This window comes from Sminthopsis crassicaudata, chromosome 6 (genome assembly GCF_048593235.1).
Source record: "Sminthopsis crassicaudata isolate SCR6 chromosome 6, ASM4859323v1, whole genome shotgun sequence".
Lineage (NCBI taxonomy): Eukaryota > Metazoa > Chordata > Mammalia > Dasyuromorphia > Dasyuridae > Sminthopsis > Sminthopsis crassicaudata.
In genome coordinates this window covers 164,570,336-164,588,880 of record NC_133622.1, presented here as the reverse complement: position 1 = coordinate 164,588,880, position 18,545 = coordinate 164,570,336, and the positions used below count along the sequence as shown (strand labels likewise).

At 33.8% G+C, this 18,545-nt stretch overlaps 1 pseudogene; it reads right to left on the bottom strand.

Annotated features, from left to right (window-relative positions):
• Positions 1-16,315: 16,315 nt before the first annotated feature.
• LOC141547303 (tubulin alpha-1B chain pseudogene) lies at positions 16,316-17,669 on the bottom strand (annotated as a pseudogene).
• Between the last annotated feature and the right edge of the window lie 876 nt (positions 17,670-18,545).

Below are 18,545 nucleotides of genomic sequence, written 5' to 3'. Positions count from 1 at the left end.
GGTTTAAGTAACTTGTCCAGGTTCACATACCTAACAAGTGAATGAGGCCAGATTTAAAATCAGGAAGAAGAATCTTCCTAATTCTTAGCCTAGTGCTCTTATCTACTGAAAACAATCACATCACGCTGATTCAGAGTAGCAAAGCTTCTGTGATTGAGTTGTCCATTTGGGTCCTCAAAGCATTGGACAAGACCCAGAGCTTCCTGGGTTGTTTTGTACTCAGGTGATCCAGAAGTTATATCAACAGCCTGAGTTTTAGTATCCTGAAGAATAGTTTGTCCGCAAATTTTAAAGAAAACTTCCATGGCTAATATAGAAGGAAAAAAATAAAAATAAAATGAACACAATTGCTCATCTAACCATTAAAAAAAAAAAGAAAGTAATACTTACACTTTGAAATCGGATGAGACAACTGCCATTTGAAACCTAGAAATTTGAATTATATTCATAAGATATCTGCACGATGATAAGATGGAAGAGAATGTGTTGTTTTATCATTGGTTAACAGGATGTGCCATTGAGGAAGACATTTTAAATGTAATTTATTCATACTTTGAAGAAAAATACATCAATTGGTCCTATTGTTAAATTAGCACAGATGGAGCAAAACTGATGCCTGGAAAAATTTTGAATGCAATTTAATATTTTAAAACACTAATGTGAATATAATATGGACATGCTGTTGTACATACAAATCAGTTTTGGCACCAAACATAATGTCACAACAACTTATGTCATAATAATTAATGATGATGAGTAATTATTTTTATAAAATCAGGACCCACTAACGCTCGGCTGTTCACCATTTTAAGCAGAGAAATGGGCAATGAGTATGCTAAATTTCTAAGACCCATAGATATTTAGTTACTTTCCCATGTCAAAATTATTATTTGTCTATTTGATTAGGAGAATAATTAGCTGAGTTCTTCACAGATCATTCTTTTCATTTGTCTGAGTATACAAATGATATGACATACAAAGATTAGCATAGTTAGCAGACATCATTTTAAAAATTAATGAACTTAACACATCATTACAGAGTGCAAATGCTAATGTATTCCATATTCAAGACAAAATAAAAGGTATGACTAATTAAATTTTGTGACCACACATTTAAGAAAAATACTGAGTCCCTTGTGACATTACCTAATTTCTTATTAGAAACTGAACCATCTTTGTATCAAAATGCCAAGTAAAGCATGAGATGATCATCTGAAATTCTTAAAAATGATTTTCGATTAATATTTTTCTGAAAATTTAAATAAATTGGACTTTCAACCATTTGTTATATTTTTATGACTTTAGCTGAAAAACTGACAAGGGATGAAAGAAGACAATTTAAATGATAGACTAATTGGTTTTGACTACAAACATCATTCAAAAATAATGGCTTTATAAATTTTTGTCTAAAAATAAAAAATTTAATTTCTCTCTCTCATTAAAAGAACTTATAAAATTCATCCACTATTTCCATCATAAGTTTATGTGAGGAAGCATTTTCACTTTATTCATGTTTCAAATAAAAATACAGAAATAAATTCAGTATGGAACCATATTTGATTGTGTTTATCCAGTGTTGAGCCAAATATAGCACATTTTTGTTCAAATGAAAAGTCCAATATCAAAATTAAATTTATATGTGATTATTACATTATGTGAAATACCTTCCAAGTTGTAATTTATTTTATTGAAATGTTATTTATGTTCAGCAAAATTTATTTTAAAAAAGAAATTTAATATTAAATCTGCAGGCGATATGCTATGAAGTTTTTCTGGATACTTTATTTTAATTCATACAGAATGTTCATAAAATATTTTTAATTATTAGCATTATAATTTCATATATAGCTTTCATAATTTTCTGTATTATTGAGCCCTTTCCAGTAATCTCTGGCTCTTTCTGATCCCTCTTGAGGTTAGAAACTGGAGTAGTTTGCTAATTTTTTCTCCAACTCATCTTACAGACAAGGAAACTGAGGCAAATAGGATTTGGGTCATACAACTAAGTGTCTGGAGCCAGATTTGAACTCACAAACTTCAGGACTAGGACTCTTTTTACTGTGTCATAATGCAGCATAATCCCTCGATCATCACAAGCATTTCTTTCATAAAAACCTCCCAGAAAACAGATCTCACCACTCATGCAAGAAAAAAATTCAATATTTTGTTTGTTAGGTACAAGTTAATCCAGAAGAAAAAAAATATATTGATTATTTAAATCCAATCATTTCTGCTCAAAGAGAAAGAAATCCAAAGATATATTCTTCTACACAGATAACCTCAACTGTATTGAGTTGTTTGACTCAGGAACACTTAGAATGCATTTTAAAGCTACTCATACAGGAAGAAGTAGATTGCAAAGTATTATTGCTCTATCACAGTTTCCACAAAGAATAGCCCATTTAACCTTTGTCACTGTATATCTTAAGGCTGTCCAGGGCTCATTCCAGCATCCAACTCTTTGACTCTTGGCTCCAACAGTAGATTCAATTATGTGATTGCTTAAACATCAAAGCTTTCTGCACTAATGTCCTTACCAGGAGGCATAAGTAGGCAGGTCCTTTCTGTGTAGTTCCTACTGTCCATTCCTCTACAATTTTATTTCTCTGATTGTTGGCAGATGGAAAATCTGCTTTTCCCATTGCTATTAGTTGAATGTGTACAATGCACACTAGCTGATGCCAGATTGTTTGAGAGGAAGTCGGGGTTCCTTGCCCTAAAACAGTCCTATTTCTTGAAAGTTCCATCAATATTTTAGGTAATCCTTCTTCAGGTGTATAGCAAAGAGAACTCTAGGGAGATTTCAAAGGATTCCTTTGCATAAGTGAGGAAAGAAAGCACACGCATTTGCCTTGAAAGAAGTAAGGCAGTTCTTCACAGACTGCAGCGAAGTGAACTCCTTTCCAAAGTAGCAACTTGGGATAATCTATTCTCTGGCTAGCACACTAACAGACATAATTTATATTTAGGTCATTTTTTTAAGATTTGTGAAATGCCATTGGCCATTTCTTTACTGCCCTTTCCCTTTCCTTTCCTACCCCGAGAAACCAAGTCCTAGAGGACTTTATGTTTCAAATGTCTAACAAGGGGACTCCCTGGCGTGGTTGGTGGTTGCCTCAGTCATCCATGGCCTGAGGTTCAGATTTCTTCCAAGTCTCACATCATCTCCCAAACTCTTGCTCATCACATACTCCACGTTGTTTCCCCTCCTCAGAAAAAACAGCTCCTTCGCAGAGAATGCTTTTACTTTTGTATCTCTATTCCTAGCACTAAGCACCAAACTTAGAACATAGTAAGATCTTAACAAATATGTTTTCATTCATTCACCTTCAATATATTATTGCATTTGTTCCTCAGATCAACTGTGTAATGGTGATAATAGGTGCTACACTCACCATTTTGCAGAAAAAGATACTTCATCTCTTGTTCAAATGCCTTTGTCCAAGATGGTCCCTCTCCCTGGAATGTATGCCTTCCTCACCTCTGCTTAGATATAGATAGGAATCATTAACTTCCTTCAAATTTAGGCAAAAGAATTATCTTTTCTATAGAGACTTCTCTGATTCTTGACCCCTATCTTCACCTGCTAATAACTCTCCCCAATTAACTTGCATTTACTTTGTATATGCTTGCATCTATATGTTCCCCCACAGAAAATAAACATCTTGAACACAGGAATTGTTTCACTTTTCTACTTTTGCAATGCCTTTGCCTATTATATAGTAAATTCTTCAAAAGTGCTTGTTAATTATTGACCGAATGATTGACTGAAAAGGAAAGAGCAAGTAAATGAGCAAAAAACTGGGGAGAAATCTTCCAACACAATGAATAAATTCTATAACATGAAAAACCCTAAACTGATATCACCAGAAGGAAAAAAAAATAACAAATCAAGTTCACCAACAGCTCCAAGAAATCAAGTTTGAGCTACCCTGAGAAACGTTAAATCAAGCACTTTAAAGGCCATGAAAAAGGATCATGTGTCAAGTAAAACCTAACATCTATAAAGAAAACTCTGTCAGCAAAAACAGAAGACACACTACTAACATATTACCAACAATGATGTGGAGAGAACAATGGAAAATTGGGGGGGGGGTAGGTGAATGAAGCCAATAGGAAATAAAAATCTTGAGCAGGAAGACACAACAGAAAAAATAGGAGAAAATCAGTAAAATAAGATGAATGGAAAGTGCAGGTGGACATAGCTTTGAAAACATAAGACAGAACTATAAGAATTTAGGAAGACAATATAAAAATCATTCTTATAACTCTAAAATGCAAAGAGTCAAATAACAGTTTTCCAAGAACTTGCTCAAGAAAATTTACAATACCCAGGGAAAATTGCAAATGCCACCATCAAGTAAAAGTGTATTTTATAATATGTAAATAATATTTAACTCACTGAGATACTTTCATTTTTTTGATGTGAATTCATTGAATGACTCCTCTAAGAGGATTGGGATAAATGTACAAAGTTAGAAAAACAATAGTGGGTTGAACTTGGGGATGGGGGCAGATTTTGGCAGATTTGTTATAAATGTTATTCAAAATTAGCACAAAGCCAGAGGTGACTGTTAAATGTTGCAACAAGACTGTAATTATCTTCAAAAAATGTGCAAAGTAAGGTACTGGAGAAGGGGTATCATAGTGGCAACTATTGGTCTATTCTCCCTTTGGAATCTTTATAAAGAAATTATAAGACAAGATAGACTTTGACTCAATTGGTAGTAGTCTATTCTTTCTCCTTAGATGTCTTTAAGCAAAGAGTAGGTGATTTCTTGCCATACATGTAATTTTAGGGATTTCTTTACGTATAGGTCGAACTAGATGGCCAATGAGGTCTCTTCCAACTCTCATATTCTATTATTCTATGATCAATTAAAAATGACCAGAAGTAAGATAATTTAATTAATTCATTAATAATTAAATGACATTTGAAGAATATGAGAACAATTAATTTTAACTATATTTTAAATAAATTTAAATTTTATTTTAAATAACATTTTAAAATATATTTAAATAAATTATGAAATAATAATGATAATTAATAGTTACATAAGACTTTAATGCTTTACTTATATTAATCTCGTTTTATCCTTCAACAGTAGATGCTGTTATTATTTCCTTTTTACAGATGAGGGACAGTAACAAATAAGGAAAAAAACATATAAATTTAAAAAATATTTGCCTAGGATTATGCAGTAAAATAAGAAAAGGAAAGAAAGATTGTGAAGAAAAAATTATTACTTCGTTATTGTCAATAGAAACATCAAAGAAAGAAGAGTATAGAAATTAGAAGAGAAAATAATTTGACAAAGGAGAGGTAGGAGTAAAATTAATAATAATAAAAAATCTCTACAGAGCTGAATTATCTTAAAAACAAAAATTAGGGTTATGATTGTTTTTAGGATGATCATTAGTGTATAAAAATTGTTGTCTAAGGCTATGGATGGTTGTCAGAAGGAGCTTCTTGGTGTACATGCAAAACTAGGATTTCACTAACTCAAAGAAAATGAGGGAAATTTTATAATAAGAAATTACTCAGAGCCTAAGCACAATGGAGGGAAAACCAAATTTATAATATTGAATGGTAATTGATTTAATTTCATTTGCTACTTCAACATGTTTGTACATCCTTGCTTTCCCCTTGAAGATCTCAAAACATCCTTAAGCTCTGGTCTTATCACTTCCAACCTACCTCTTCCCCTGAGTAGTAGGGTCAGCAAGAAGGATTGTCAGACTTTTTAAAATGCAGAATACATAGTTTCTCAACCTTTTTTACTCCATCAAGTTTTTTCTCCATACCAGTACTGTCTACACATCAGAGTGATCACATTGTAGATCTCAGTATCTCATAGAACTGGACCAACTCCATGATCTATACCTTTGAAAATTCACTTTCACAACTCTTATTTATCTATTAATTCCACTATGCAGTCATACTAGATTTACTATTTTTCCATTGTCATCTCTTTTCACTAAACCACACTCTTCATTTTATTCTCCTTTTACTTTTTTCAAGTTCAGTCCATCATTTCACTTGCCTCTACTCCTTTCAAGTTCCAATAGTTTGCTACCATAATGCTCATTAGCCGTGAGAATCCTTCAACACCTTAACCCTCTCAGAATTTCAGGCTTGCCAATCCTCATCTATGGATAATGCCATTCTTAAATTTCTTTGCTCTTCTTCAGTGTCACTAGAAAAAAAATCAATAAATGGTACTGACTTCATCTACCAAAAATTACAGCTGATATCCTCAACTCTATAAGGTTTCTCTTTGGTACAGATTTGACCTTGGGTTTCTAATGCCATGTTACCAAAATATAGATTGTAGGAACTTATTATATTCTAAAAAGGTTTCAGGCATGGTCCCAGAAACAGATGTGTCTGCTTTCTGAGGAGTAGAACATTTAAGAGAAGAGAAGCTCATCAAACACTAGGCTGATTGACTTCATGGTAAGTTCTATAGGTAGGATAACTTGAGTAGAAGGGGAGGGGAAGATGGCTCCAAATGGTCTGCAAGATGGATATGGATTCCCAAGTCATTTCTGTAATGATGTGTCAGAGTTATGGGGAAGATGTGAAGCATTTGTTTTCTCTCACACCCACTCTCCTCCCTATTAGAAAAGAAAATTAAAAAAAAAACTCTTTTAACAAACATACATAGTTAAGCAAATCAATTGCCAACTTGGGCATGTCCAAAGTTGTATGTCTCATTCTACATCTTGAGTTCATTGTTTCTCTGTCAGAGGGCCAAATGGTTTATCTTTAGTCCTCTGGAATTGTATATAGTCATTGCTCTCTGTCTCTCTTTCAAAGTATTTTCTCCTTTAAAATGTTATTAAATAAATTGATTTCCTGGTTTTGATCAATTCACTTAGCACTAGTTCATAGAATTTTTTGTAGGCTTTTCTAAAACCATCCCTTTCATCTTTTATCTGTTCAATCATCTTTCTCCAATTAATGGGAAATTTATTTCCAATTGTTTTGGGGAAATTATTTGGTTCTCTTTTCTTTTTAAAATCAAATTATCTTTTTATCTACTTTATGTTCAAAAGAAGCTTCTAGCCTTATTTAATTATTTGTTTGATTTGATTTTGTTGATATTTTCTTTGATCTTTATAATTTTTGCTTTGGTGTTCCTTGAGGTTTATTAGGTTACTAGTTTTCTAGCATAATTTTTTTTTAATCTTGTGTCCAATTTGTTGACCCATTCTCTTTCTCTTTTGCTGATGAAAGAGTTTAGAGGTATAATTTTGTTATGCTGTTTCATATTGTTATTTTTATGAAATTATTTCTATGAGTTGATCTGTGATCTCCTCCTTAAGATAAAAATATAGTTTCATATTAATTTGTAATACTTTTAAAAACATATGTGTTTTATTGTATTATTTATTATTGTATTGAATATACAACTTTCCTGTACTTGTATGTGAGAACTGAGCTGTATTCTCAATTCTATGACTTTAGCAGATCAGATCAGAACATTTCTAGACTTCATGCTTTTTCAGATTTTTAACCTTTTCAATGATACTCTACATAGAACTTTTTTTGAGGTATTATTTATTGCCTCATGATTTAGGGCATTAAAACTAGAAAAGTTAACTTATGTTATAAACTTTCTATAGAACTTCTTGAATAATGACCAGCCAATTTTTTTTTAAAAAAATTATCCTGAAGGCCAAATTGAGTCATTAAAATGGAATTAATTTCTAAAATTTTAAAAAACAAAAGAAAGAACAAGAGAAAACAAATAGCAAGTTTTATAAAAACAAGAAAATCTAATAACAATCTAATAATAAAAGTAGGAAATCTCCTAAAAAAATCCAATAACAATCCAATTCATGATAGAAAATCTCTCAAATAAATAGGTCCTTGTAAAGGCAAAGGCACTAATATAAATCCTAGATGAGCTCCTATAGGTAACCAAACTCTGAATTTATTTTTCCCAGAGCACTTCCAGGTTCATCTAGTCCTGATGGTACTGGAAACAGTCCTAAAGACTTAAAAAGTCTTAATACTATAGTATTAAGTATCCATTCCAGTGTTTTCTCTGAAATATTATTTGATCCTAAGTTGATTATATGTCCTTGGTATTATCAATAAAATTGTTTAGCATAACACTGTGAATTTAGCCAATTGACATTTATTAAATTAACTTATAGCTAAAATAATTAACACTAATTTTTATTAAGGAATGTTTAGTGAAAAGATATATCAAGAACAAAAGTACAAACATAACACCCTAGACCCAGACATATTATCCTTTCCACTACTCTGATTCCTGCATGAGAGCGGGCTCAAGCTCAAAGTAATTATTACAAAGCAAGTGCCTCACCACATTTATTTCTAATGCAACATGACTAATGGAAGAAATTATTGTCCTGTTTTCAGGACATGATATCTTTACTATTGAGTTGGGGTTATATCTCACTAAAATTGCTTGAGAGTAAACTCTGGTTCTTTGAACTTTTGAGATTTCACAAGATCCTGCATCAAATGAAAAAATATACAAACTAACCAAGTAAAGACTTACATAGGAAGCCACATATAACCATAGATTAGCATAATGATAATAATAATAATAACTTGTTATTATTCAATTCTTGTTAATCATGACTGACTCTTTGTGACTGCATTTGGGGTTTTCATGGCACAGATACTGGAGTGGTTTACCATTCCTTCTCCAGCTCATTTTAAATGAAGACACTGAGGTAAATAAGATTAAGGGACTTTCTCAGGGTCAAATAGCTAGTAATTATCTAATAACAGCAAAAACAATAATAATCAATAGTTAGCATTTATTACTTTGTACTTTTTAAAGTACTTTACATAGGTTATTCCATTTGAGCTTCACATATGAGCAAATGGAGGCTGAGCAAAATTTTTTGACTTGCATAGGGTCATATGGCATTTTTTAAAACTCAGGTCATTCATAATTAATAACTTCACCCAAGAAAATGACAATAATGAGACATCATACCAAAATGTGTGGGATACAGCCAAAGCAGTAATAAGGGGAAGTTTTATATCTCTACAGGCCTACTTGCATAAAATAGAGAAAGAGAGGGCCAACGAATTGGGCTTACAACTAAAATTGCTAGAAAAGGAACAAATTAAAAACCCCCAGACAAACACAAAATTTGAAATTCAAAAAATAAAAGGTGAGATTAATAAAATTGAAAGTAAAAAAACTATTGAATTAATTAATAAAACTAAGAGTTGGTTTTATGAAAAAACCAACAAAATAGACAAACCCTTAGTAAACCTGATTAAAAAAAGGAAAGAGAAAAAGCAAATTGATAATCTTGAAAATGAAAAGGGTGAACTCACTACTAATGAAGAGGAAATTAGAACAATAGTTAGGAGCTACTTTGCTCAACTTTATGCCGATAAATTCGATAACTTAAATGAAATGGAAGAATACCTTCAAAAATATAGCTTGCCCAGATTAACAGAAGAAGAAGTAAGTAGTCTAAATAGTCCCATCTCAGAAAAAGAAATAGACCAAGCTATTAACCAACTTCCTAAGAAAAAGTCCTCAGGACCAGATGGATTTACAGGTGAATTCTACCAAACATTTAAAGAACAACTAACTCCAATGCTATGTAAACTATTTGAAAAAATAGGGATTGAAGGAGTCCTACCAAATTCCTTCTATGACACAGACATGGTACTGATACCTAAACCAGGTAGATCAAAAACTGAGAAAGAAAACTATAGACCAATTTCCTTAATGAATATTGATGCTAAAATCTTAAATAAGATATTAGCAAATAGACTTCAGAAAATCATCCCCAGGTTAATACACTATGACCAAGTGGGATTTATACCAGGAATGCAGGGCTGGTTTAATATTAGGAAAACTATTAGTATAATTGACCATATTAATAATCAAATTAATAAAAACCATATGATCATCTCAATAGATGCAGAAAAGGCATTTGATAAAATCCAACATCCATTCCTACTAAAAACGCTTGAGAGTATAGGAATAAATGGACTATTCCTTAAAATAATAAGGAGCATATATTTAAAACCTTCAGTAAACATCATATGTAATGGTGATAAACTAGAACCTTTCCCTGTAAGATCAGGAGTGAAACAAGGTTGCCCACTATCACCATTACTATTCAATATAGTACTAGAAACTCTAGCCTTGGCAATAAGAGCCGAGAAAGAGATCCAAGGAATTAGAGTAGGAAATGAAGAAATCAAATTGTCACTTTTCGCAGATGACATGATGGTATACTTAGAGAACCCCAAAGACTCTGCTAAAAAGCTATTAGAAATAATTCAGAATTTTAGCAAAGTCGCAGGATACAAAATAAATCCACATAAATCCTCAGGATTTTTATACATTACCAACACAATCCAACAGCAAGAGATACAAAGAGAAATTCCATTCAAAATAACAGTCGATAGTATCAAATATTTGGGAATATATCTACCAAAGGAGAGTCAGGAATTATATGAGCAAAATTACAAAACACTTGCCACAAAAATAAAGTCAGATTTAAATAATTGGAAAGACATTCAGTGTTCTTGGATAGGCCGAGCGAATATAATAAAGATGACAATACTCCCCAAACTAATCTATTTATTTAGTGCTATACCAATCAGACTCCCAAGAAACTATTTTAATGACCTAGAAAAAATAACAACAAAATTCATATGGAAGAATAAAAGGTCGAGAATTGCAAGGGAACTAATGAAAAAAAAGTCAGAGGAAGGTGGTCTAAGTGTACCTGATTTAAAGCTATATTATAAAGCAACAGTCACCAAAACCATTTGGTATTGGCTAAGAAATAGACTAGTTGATCAGTGGCATAGGTTAGGTTCACAGGGCAAGATAGTGAATAAAAATAGCAATCTAATCTTTGACAAACCCAAAGATCCCAAATTTTGGGATAAGAATTCATTATTTGACAAAAACTGCTGGGAAAACTGGAAATTAGTATGGCAGAAACTAGGCATGGACCCACATTTAACACCACATACTAAGATTAGATCAAAATGGGTCCAAGATTTAGGCATAAAGAACGAAATCATAAATAAATTGGAGGAACATGGGATGGTTTACCTCTCAGACTTGTGGAGGAGGAAGGAGTTTGTGTCCAAGGGAGAACTAGAGACCATTATTGATCACAAAATAGAACATTTTGATTACACCAAATTAAAAAGTTTCTGCACAAACAAAACTAATGCAAACAAGATTAGAAGGGAAGTAACAAATTGGGAAAAAAATTTTGCAGTTAAGGGTTCTGATAAAGGCCTCATCTCCAAAATATACAGAGAATTGACTTTAATTTATAAGAAATCAAGCCATTCTCCAATTGATAAATGGTCAAAGGATATGAACAGACAATTTTCAGATGATGAAATTAAAACTATTTCCACTCATATGAAAGAGTGTTCCAAATCACTATTGATCAGAGAAATGCAAATTAAGACAACTCTGAGGTATCATTACACACCTGTCAGATTGGCTAAGATGACAGGAACAAATAACGATGAATGTTGGAGGGGCTGTGGGAAAACTGGGACACTGATGCATTGTTGGTGGAGTTGTGAAAGAATCCAACCATTCTGGAGAGCAATCTGGAATTATGCCCAAAAAGTTATCAAAATGTGCATACCCTTTGACCCAGCCATACTACTACTGGGCTTTTACCCCAAGGAACTACTAAAGAAGGGAAAGGGACCTGTATGTGCCAAAATGTTTGTGGCAGCCCTTTTCATAGTGGCTAGAAGCTGGAAGATGAATGGATGTCCATCAATTGGAGAATGGTTGGGTAAACTATGGTATATGAATGTTATGGAATATTATTGTTCTATAAGAAATGACCAACAGGAGAAATGCAGAGAGGCTTGGAGAGACTTACATCAACTGATGCTGAGTGAAACGAGCAGAACCAGAAGATCATTATACACTTCAACAATGATACTGTACGAGGATGTATGCTGATGGAAGTGGATTTCTTCAACATAGAGAAGAGCTAATCCAATTCCAATTGATTAATGATGGACAGAACCAGCTACATCCAGAAAAGGAACACTGGGAAATGAATGTAAACTGTTATTTTTACCTTCTGAATCCAATTCTTCCTGTGCAACAAAAAATTCGGTTCTACACACATATATTGTATCTAGAATATACTGTAATATATTTAACATGTAGAAGACTGCCTGCCATCTGGGGGAGGGGGTTGGGGGAGGAAGGGAAAAAATCTGAATAGAAGTAAGTGCAAGGGATAATGTTGTAAAAAATTACCCATGCATATGTACTGTCAAAAAAAAATGTTATAATTATAAAATAAAATAAAAATTTAAAAAAAAAAAAAAAAAAAACTCAGGTCATTTAGGTTTAGCACTTTAGCATGGAGAGAAAAGAGACCTTTTCACAGCCCTCCAGAGCTCAAGGAGTCTTCCTTATACCTTATGAACAACACAAAAGAAAAAAAAAAGGTTTTCTCTATATGGATTTTTAATTGTAGTTTAGTAATCAATCAGGAGTCCCCTTTTTAACCATGTAGTGAGTACACATAACAGAATCACAGAATCTCTGTGCATGGTGTGAAGCTGAGAACTGGGTTTCTTCATTCTGTATCAATATGTATTTCCAGGAATAGACACACCAAATATCTCCATGTGTCTCCCGTCTATAATATAATAACTGGGCTATCATCAGACAATCTCCCATTATGTTTCATTTGGATATGGGTTGGATCTTGAATCTATATTATCTTCTAGTATCTAAAGAGGTATAAAGGGTTAAAGGATAATAAATTCTTTCCATTATTAAAATCTTGAAATGATAATTAAAATGATTAAGTTAGTGAAAATTGCATTTTCTCTCTTATTGTTCTCATATTTTTTCTCTATCCCAGAGACATTTCAAATAATCCAAATACTTTTTATAAGTAGATTTAGCTTTGCCAAGAATGCTGGCAGATTTGATTGTAATAGGGGAATGTTGGCTTCTCTTCACTAATTTACTCAAGGGTTATTAAGGTGCTTGGAAGAGTTTGTGTACAAGGAAGGTCACTGCATCAGCCTTTGAGTAAATTATACCTCACAACAAGTGGGCCCCTTTCTTTCAAAATTGTGAACCTTTTCTCATTTAACTTCCAAAAATCTCATTAGAATTTTCCCTTTTGGCAACTGAACTGTCTGACAATAAAGGATTTATTACTCTCAGGAGGAAAAGAAAGAGGCTGTAAAATGTGCAAGGTTTAAAGAAAAATTCATTGATTTTATTTCTGGATGGAACCAGGTTATGCTGAATAGGTTCATCATTTTTTCTTTCTTCAGAAGGACTCTTGATGCATAATTTAATTGCTCTTTCATAATATACCCTTCACAATGTTGGACAAAACATCAATTTCCCTTCCGTTATTCAAGATGTCTAATTACTACAGATAGTGTGATTCTGATCATTCCAATTAATTCACCAAGCATTTATTAAACACCATTTTTAAACACCAAACGTCAGAGCACTAAATGTACTCAAGATTAAAAGTTTGAATATGCTTTGTTCCCAGAATTTATGCATTTTATAACTGCATGGGAGGAAAAGTGAGGAAGAAAAAAATCTCTCTCACTGTAAGACCCTGTGTAGTAACAAAACACTTTATGTATACTAATTCAATACTCACAGAAACACTGTGAAACAAAGAGTATGAGCATTATTTTCCTTCTAAAATATTGGAACTGGGGCTCAGTTTGGCTTAGCAGCCAATCAGAAGTCGCCTTGGCTTCAGCTTTTTACTGAAAAGATGACATCAAGTAAGCACCAGATCCAGGATTTGAACCCAACATTTCTGAGAAGTGCTTTTTCTACTATGCTACACTGACAGCCATCTTCAATGTATTTTTCTAGTCTCTTCTTTCCAGAGTGAATGAGAAGAAGCAATGATCTAGGTTCCTTTTTTTTTCATAACTATCCTTAGCTAGTCAATTTTGGTGATCTCTGAGATAAAGGGAAATCAATAGTTTAAAGCAATTACAAATATAGACAGGATGGAAATTAGGTTTCTTCCCAGGCCCAATGTGTGTGTATGTTTGTGTCTAGATGGATGCCCATTAACATTTCATTTAATTTTCAGATGGTCTACCTTTTTGTATATTTCCCTATATCTGATTTTTAAAAGGCTTTGCCATCATTGAACTTTTAGAAAAAAAATTCCCTGAATTGATAAATAGAACTGAGACACAGCTCTGGAAAAATAGAAAATAATAGACCAAAATCACACCCCTAACATTTAAAAATCACTTTGTCTCATTTTGTTCCATTATGCCTCTTTCTAGGTTTATTACCATGCAGAATTAACAGATTAAGGTTAATGTTCACCATTCCCCAGTGTTCCCAAAATTCCTGTGAGTTTGGAGTGGCATTAAAGACCCTAAAGCAGGGAAACTAAGAATATATATTCAGTAAAGCCTGCACAGGCAGGTAGAAAGCTTGAGAATGAAGAAATATCCCTCAGCATCCATGTTTACAGGACCCTTCCTGGATTACAAATATTCTTAGGTGGGGAAGAACACAAGATAGAGAAATTGAGAATGAGAATGGAACCAAAGTACTCAACTAAAAGAAGTCATGAAGGGAGACCAAGGCAAGCCAGGGGGAAGATCAGAGAGATATGCATGAACTCAATTTGTACCTTTCTCCTCTCCATCCATCCCTCTAGAAGGGAAATCATTATCCCATTTGTCAGTCCATCATTACTTCCTCCTCCCTGTTGCAGGCAAGAGGAGTGTTTTCTTACTCCTTCTTAACTTCCAGTGGAAGTAAGTGACCTTTGGAAGCTTTACTTCCTTAACTGTTTGCTTTCAGTTTCTATGCTATTTAAACTGCTATTGAAGAAACCACATGACCTACCATAAGCTTATTTGTCTATGATTGCATACTCTGGGATTGAACGAGGGAAACCAAAACCCAATGAGAATATTGAATATACAGTGGCATTCTGTTACAACTTCATTCTTGAGCCAGAGTTCTCTCTCTCTTCTTTTACCTTCTACATTAAACACACACACACACACACACACACACACACACACACACACACACACAAGAGAGTTTCTCTTCAAGACAACATGGTACAGAAGGAGCATCTCAGTTTGAATCCTGACTCTGCTACTTACCACTTGTGGGATCACATATAAAGCACACAACCTGTGTGGGCTCAGTTTTCTCATCTGTAAAATGATGGTGTTGGACTAGATTGTCTCTAAGGTCCTTTCCAGCTCAAAACCAGTTTGTTGCTTCTACTTCCACTCTCTCAGAACTACAGAGCAGACAGAAGAATGAGGAGGAGAGGGGATGAGGCTACCCTTATGATACGATCATGCTTCTATTTCCTGCCAAACCACAATCATTTCCTATGTTTCCCAATATACACATAGGCTGTATCTGTGGGGTGCTAAATCTAGGTGAAAGTGGAAAAATTCAGTCAAATATTTCCTAATTCATCATTATCGGAGCTAGAAGTTATATATCACTTTAAGTTTATAAAACAATTAGTAAATATTATCTCATTTGGTCCTTACCACAACCTGGGGGCTTAAATCCTATTATTATTTCTATTTTGATATAAAGAAACTGAGATAAAAAGGGTCAAATAGCTCATTAACTGTATGAAACCTGATAAGAACCGAAGTCTTCCTACCTCCAGATCCAATACTGTCAACTTCCATTCTCTTTGTATTCTCTGAGTCTCATAGCATTGTGTACCCTAAATAGTTACATGGAGTCAAAAGTAAACCAGTGCAAACATGTCAAAACCTCATTCGAATGAGCAAGTTTCTTTATATCCTTTTCTAATTTTGGCTACACTTAAATTGTTAATTTGTAGTACTTGGGTAGTTTTAATCCTAACTTACCTATTCCCCCCATTATCTATATGAAACTTCTGAGCACTGCTTGGGTTCATAAAACCGGGTTATTCCATGTTTTATTCCAAATTTTTGAGAATTTTTCTGAGGATAAGTGCCTAAATTTATGAAATATTTCAGTAGCTAAGTGCTTCTAAGTGTCTTAAAATTGGAATTTTTGTCTTCTTTTATAAGAAATAGACATAGACAAAGAGAGAAAGAGACAAAGAAAAAGGAGGAAGGAAGGAAGGAAGGAAGGAAGGAAGGAAGGAAGGAAGGAGGGAAGAAAGAAAGGAAAGAAGGAAGGAAGGAAGGAATATATCAATAATTCCCCCTTCTTCAAGTACCACACCTTTTATTGTCATTTAATGACTTCAGAGGACATTTTCACAGAACAAATAAAGGAGACACATTAAGTATAAACAACATAAAAAATTAATATTCCTCATCTTCATCTTCCCCCCCCCCCAGACTACTTGCTCCTACTTCTTCATAATCTTTTCCAGGGAAGAGATCCTGCCATGACTCGGAGAACTCTCCTTCCACCACGTTCTTCCCCACATACCAATGAACAAGGGCACACTTGACATACATCAGATCAAACTTATGATCCAGGCACACCCAGGCCTTAGCAATAGCTGTATTGTTGCTCAACGTGTACACAGCTTTGGCCAGGTTACTAGCAGGATCCATAGAGAGAAGCAGATAATTGATGACATCCTTGAAGTCAGTTGGCTACCAATCCACAAACTGGATGTCATGGTTTGTCTTGATGGTAGCAATGTCAGCTTTGACATCTTTAGGAACCATATCACCACAGTACAATAGGCAGCAAGCCATGTTTTTACTGTAGAAGGTCTCACTTCATTTGGTCGGCAGGCTAAAAGCAAGCACTGGTGATCTCTGCTACAGGTAGCTGCTCATGACATGTTTTATCATTAGAAAAGACTGGGGCATATGTGGATAAAGAGAAATGGATACAGGGATAAAGTGCCAGATCAACATTCAGGGCAATATCAAATCAGAGAAAGGCAGTATGTGAAAGGAACGATTTAACTAATAAAGTTTTACAGAATAGTATAATTTGAGCATTCAACATCAAGGTTTGTTGTCTACCATGAAGGCACAACCAGAGTAATCCAGTGTTGTGTGAGTGGTCAGAATGGAATAGTAGGGCTCAACTACAACTGTGTAAACCTGAGGAAACAGGTAAATGGAAAAGTCCAGCTTGGCTTTATTGCTATAAATCAATGGACTGAGACTCCATCAGCAGAGAGGTAAAACCAAAGCCAGTCCCACCACCAAAATCTCACCAAGAAACCTGGAAGATCTGTGTTTTGATCAGCAATATGTCTTCTTTCTGTCTCTCTCTGTCTCTCATTCTCTTTCTTACAAAAGAAGACAAAAATTCACATTTTAAGGAACTTAATATATTAGAACTGTGTCAATGATTTTCTTGTCAATGGTAGTGTCCACAGGAATAGATATTGTTAGCATTTTCCTTGCCAGTGATCAGCTGCTCAGGATGGAAAAACCGGTGATAGGTTCTAGTTCAAATTTCATCAATAACAATTGGTTCCAGGTCTAAACATGGTATAGAGAACATCCATTCTGGCCCCCATGTTATTGAAGAAGGTGTGTAGTCAACCCCACCCTCAATGGTCTCATCACTTGGCATCTACCCATTGGGCTGGATATCATGTTCCAGGAAATATAATTTCCAACAGGCATTGCCAACCTGGAAACCAGCCTAGCATATATGGATATGGATACCCAAGGAGAATGACATGAGTTTCTCACCAATCAAGCATTAGAGAGCTTCCAGAAGAAAAGTAAATGAGACATAGATAACTTTTTGACTATTGCAATTTTCTTCTAGATTCTTGGTATGATGTAGACAAAGCTGCAGAAAACCCAATCTTTGCCAAGAACAAATAAAGCAATGGATTTAGAATTTTAAAAACCCACATGTAGATGTTAACCTGTGTGACCTTTCATGAATCACAATCTTTTGGGGCTTTAGTATCATCTTCTATTCAACAAAAGGTTTGTCTCTAAGGTTCCTTTTAACTCTAAATCTATGATCTTATGTAATTAAATACATGCAAATTAATACTGTCATGAGATGATATTCTATGGGACCATGCTCCATATAAAATCATCCCTTTTATCATGTATAAAGTATTTCACATAGTAGATGCTTAATAAAAGTATATTGAATGACAAGAATGACCCCAAAATACTATTATTCATCTGAAACAGTTCAGGCAGCTTCAAAAGAGGAAGGCTTGATTTAATGTCCATGCTAAAGGACCCTATTAATATGAGATCATATTTTAGAAATTGTTGGAAGTTGATAGCCAAGATATACAGACCTTATACTAAATTTTTCTCTAAGATGAATCTGTGACTCATTTAGATAGATAGATAGATAGATCATAGACAGACAGACAGATAATGATGTGAGAAGACTATTTGCTTTGCAGATATCCTGGACAACAGAAAGACAAGAAAAAGACTTGAATATGGATTAGAAGAAAAACAAACAATAAAAGAAATTGGGATGGGGAACTAAAAAGAGAAATACAACTATAAAATTAAAAACAAAAAAAGAACAGAAGCTCCATTGAGACATTTCTTTTCAAAAATACATAAGGAGATAAGG